Source organism: Otolemur garnettii, unplaced genomic scaffold (genome assembly GCF_000181295.1).
Source record: "Otolemur garnettii isolate 467f Iridium unplaced genomic scaffold, OtoGar3 scaffold00161, whole genome shotgun sequence".
In the NCBI taxonomy this organism is placed as follows: domain Eukaryota; kingdom Metazoa; phylum Chordata; class Mammalia; order Primates; family Galagidae; genus Otolemur; species Otolemur garnettii.
Genome location: NW_003852556.1, coordinates 1,660,444 through 1,665,060, shown reverse-complemented (window position 1 = coordinate 1,665,060; position 4,617 = coordinate 1,660,444).

The following is a 4,617-nucleotide window of genomic DNA, read 5'->3' as shown; positions in this document are numbered from 1 at the left end:
GTTAATAGACCGTTGGGTGAGCTCAAGCCTATTTCTGGATGGCCCCAAGCTGAAGGGGATTTCAGAGGATCCTATAAAGCTTCAAAGCCAGCCTCAGCCCCTTGTGCCTGTGGTGGGACAGCACTGCCAGGTACGCAGTCACGGGGACTTCTCCTCTCCAATGTGGACATGAAGCCTCATGCTGCATGTCCCCAGAGCTGCAAGGCAGATCCTGGTCCCACTTCACTTGCCAGCCCGGGTAGTGGCCTTGCTGACACACCCCATCATGGCCTGGGAGTCAGGAAGCACGGAGATTTGGAGGGCTGGGCCCTGACTTCAGATCACCCATGAAGGCTGAGTCCCAGGCTGGTCATTTGATCACTGGCCCAAAGCTGTTGAGCGGTAACCTCAGTGGGGTGAGCCTGTACCCTGGGACCCAGAGCTGCCCAGAGGGCCTCATGCAGGCAGGACACACCTTCAGACCCCGCCGGGACCATGAGCATTTGAGCACCTGATTCCATTCTGCTGCCCCCCAGTCCCAGAATAAGGCTGTGGTGGTGGCTGCAGATCACGGTCAGCCCCGGTGGGAGGATGCCTATCTCCTGGGCTCCTCACCCTGGAGAAAGAAGGGCTCAGTCCAGACAAACCCAGGGGCACCTCCCAAGGCCCCAGGCAGGTCTTCTGCCTCCTTGGTAGAGGAAAGCCCAAGGATCACAGGGGTCAAGGGAGCAGGGATCCCACATAGGGGGCAAATGGTCACTCCCTCCAGCAGAGTTAAGCCTGTGACGTCACTGACAGTGACCTGGGCAGTCAGAAAGGAGTGTCCTAGAGCCCTGTGCAGAGCTCGCTCCCTGCATGGAGGGAGTGAGGGGGTCCTGTGGCTGGGCCCAGACAGTCAAGGCCATGCACAGTGTTCAGATTCAGCTCATCCATTGGCACAGTTTGAGAAAGAGTAGGCTACGATGTTTTTAACACCTCGGGAAGACCTGGAAGAGCTATGCAGGCAATCTCAATAAACCCGTTAGAAGACTTTGTCATGGTCACTGAGACATGCTGGTGACCTGGCCTGTCGGGGTGGCTGGGAAGGAAGACACCCCATAGCAGAGGCTCGGTCCCTGGGTCTGGCAGTGGCCAGGCCAGAGCGCAGGGAGGGACATGAGTGTATGAGGAGGCGATCAGGGTTGTGTTTCCGATGCTTGTTCCCAGATGCCAGTGAACTAGGGCAGCCCCAGGCAGGTGAGAGTCCCAGGGATGTCACTGTAGCTCCGTCAGACACTACAGAAAACTCATCTAAAACACTGAGATTTGTTTTACTGAAGTCCAGTTTTTAAGTGACATCAAAAATGTGTTACAAAAGCCAAATAGACACATTTAAAAGATAATTTCCATAGGTGAGATTGCTGGATTTAAAAACCAAAACCAGGACAATTTAAGACAGGAGCGAACTGGCTTCCACGAGGGAATTGGACGGGACAGACTGCCACAGAGCACATCCCATCGGCACCATCACGCTGTTGGCTTATGTGAGGTGCTCATCACTCTGGGGGCCTGGCTGGTGCTCAGGAACCCTCTGCTTCCCTGAATAGTCACAGGAGGCAGTGCATGGTGGACAGTTAGAGACACGAGCTCCTCAAAGCCGACCTCCACCGCAGCACTGCTCTGAAGGCAGCACGTCATTTTCACTCAGCTGTGTCTGTCCCTAGGAGATGATTGGGAACTCAGTGGCAGCCCAGCCTGCCAGGTGCTCACTGAAGGTGTGTCTCTAGGCTCAGGAATGGAATCCAGGGCCGGGGGCTTCTGCCAGGCCAGTCATTAGGCACCAGCAGCCCGTCTTGGGCACCTGGCCACTTCTCAGGTTTCAGGGTGTCACTACAAACTTCATCAGGCCCCTCACCGAGGCTCGAGGCGCCCAGTCCATGCAGTAACAGAGAATGCAGAGAAAAGGCTGAGCTGGCATCCCTGGGGGGAAGATAGGCTGTGACCCGGTGCCCACTCAAGCGCCCTGACTCCACTTCCTGGGTGACCCAGATGGACTCCTGAGTGATCTGTCTTATGAGGGAGAAAAACTGGAGATGGGTGAGGGGTGACGCCCTCCGCCAGACGCCTGCCCTGCCAGGGGACAAATGCAGCCCTGGTCCTTGAGCCGTGACAGAAGGCGTGACCTGCCAGTGCCCGCCCCGTCAGTTCACCCAGAAAGCCAACCTTCTTAAGCCGGCGCAGCTCCTCTGCTCCCGAGCGTGACGTGTGTTCCTTGCTGGAGCAGCAGCCTCCTAATAGGCTTCTGTCTGCCGCCTGCTCCAGGGCGCTGGCGAGGTATAGCTTCTAATCGCTGCTTTCCAGCACACTGCGCCTGCTGACTGCGGAAAGTGTGGGTTTGCTGCGTGATGGCCCTGTAATGGCTGTGATTACGCCCTCCGCGTCCTCCTCCCAGCGCCAGCCTTTCAGCTGAGCAGCACATTACGCCTGGATAGGACGCAAAGAGCAGCTTAATACCAGGTTCTCTGGGGCTGTAATCAGTGGTTCAGGATCGAGCAGATAGAACCGTGGCAAGTGTTTCCATGTGGTCCGTGCGTTGAAACATCAATCTCATCCATGGCACTTTTTTGAGTTAAAGTTCAACTTATACATCTGCCTGTATCAATGGAAAATCAATGAAAATAAAGAATTCCTTGCATTCAACTGAGCACAAGGAAAAGCACAGGCTGCTACCACGTATCCCCAGAAAGCACGTATCCTCAGAGGGGCAGAGAGGGAGAAGGCCCCTGGGTACAGCTGCCCACCTGGGGCTGTGCGTCCGGCAGGACGACTTCATCACTCCCGTGAACTTCACTGACATGCCTGGTCTGCTAGGGGCTCCTGCTTTCACCAGTTTGAGTGGAGAGGTAAGCGTTATCCAGTGTGGCCTGTGTGATCTTGTACCTTCAACAGGAAAGACACCCCCAGTCACCAAGCAACAGACTCTCTTCCCCCATCTCTGAGATAAGTCCCCTGGGGGTCCTCTCCCCTCGCCATCTTTGATTATGTGCTCTGGTAGGCCTGCTATGGAGGGAGTGCCATTGTCACAGAATGCACCCACTTCTGGGGTGTGGGTTCGGGGATCGCAGAGTTTGGGCCCTGCCATGTTGAACACAGAGTCTTATCACCTGCAGTCCCTGCTTCCATATCAGATGTGTGTATAACTGGGTTAGACCGACATGGTCTTGGCACTAACTGCCAGTGCTGGACCAGACTCGATGTCAGAAGGCAAAAAAGGCTAAGTCACCAAGAACCTGGTATTTGCTTCAGGCGCCAGCGACACATTCAGAGGGCCCCAGGGCACCCACAGCCTGACCGACCAGCCATACGCTCAGTAGCTCTCACAACCTCTGAAGGTCAGTAACTCATAGACTGTCTTGTGGAACGAGGAAACTCTGTATGTGCAATCCCAGCTTTATCCCAGAGGAGACGGCTCGGGACATGAAGAGGCTCACAGGGTGAAGGCCAGGACAGTCCTGAGCACAGAGCTCCAGGCCCCTCTTGGGGAATTAGGACACATCTTCTCCCCACCCAGCATCCCCGTATGCACCACCCAGGGGGCTCCACTGAGCCTTGAGCTCGGAGGTTTTATTGGGTTTCGCTACATAGGATCGTTGACTGGGTCACTGGCCATGTGACCAAGCTGCATCTCAGGAGGTCAGCAGATGTCACAGGAGTGGTCTTCATGGTGTGTCTTGTCCCCATCCCACCATAAGGTATGTAGGGGCCCCCAGGAAGGATAGGTTCCAGAGGCCCAGAAGGAACCTGCCAGGAACCCACGACAGACCCGTGACAGTCACAGTGAGCTCTGATGGGAGTGATGTGATGAACAAGAAAACACACGTAAAGCGAGAATCTCAAGTCTCCAGGGTCCTCGGGATCAAGGCCCATCGTACCATCAGCTAAGGTGCCAGACACCCCAGACAACAGAGTCCACCTGATAAATCCCCTATAAACATAGTTGTAAATTACAGTGATAGTCCTGGGCACTCTCGGGAGCCTCCTAGACGGACCTCACCTCACAGACTGAACAAAAATCCTTCACTTAACACAAGTCTAATTACTCATGCTCTTCCCCAGAGCACGTTTCTCTCCTCTCAATATAATTTTTTAAAAAGGTGTTTTCCAGTTGGCAACCTGACTCTGACACTGGTCTCCTCATGTGTCCTCACCGTGCGTTTCTGCAGCTGTGCTGGTGTGCCTGTGTGACAGTGTCTGGGCCACAGAAGTGCTGGGTTCCCAAGGGCCACACTAGCTTTGTGCCAGTTCAGGGAAAAAGCAGCTCATGTTGACTGAGTTACCAAAACCAGGTTAATAGGACTTTAGAGAAGCAAAAATGTGACAAAGAAAGCTCAGGTGTGTGAACACAAGGAAAAGGAGGTGCCCAAGCTATTAATGGGGGAGGATAGCAAGATTGGGTGGTCCACTAAGGGCAGGGCCTGGAAGGAGTTGGACAAAACCCCTGACCTTGAGCGGGGAGCTGAGGAGGCCAGGAAGGGGCTGAGCAGAATGCATCCCCGGGAGGATCTGTCTCCAGATAGCATCTGGACTTGCACCTGCTTCCCCACGGGCCCAGCTCAGGGAGCAGCCCCAGGGAAGGGGGCCCAGGGATAGACAGCATGT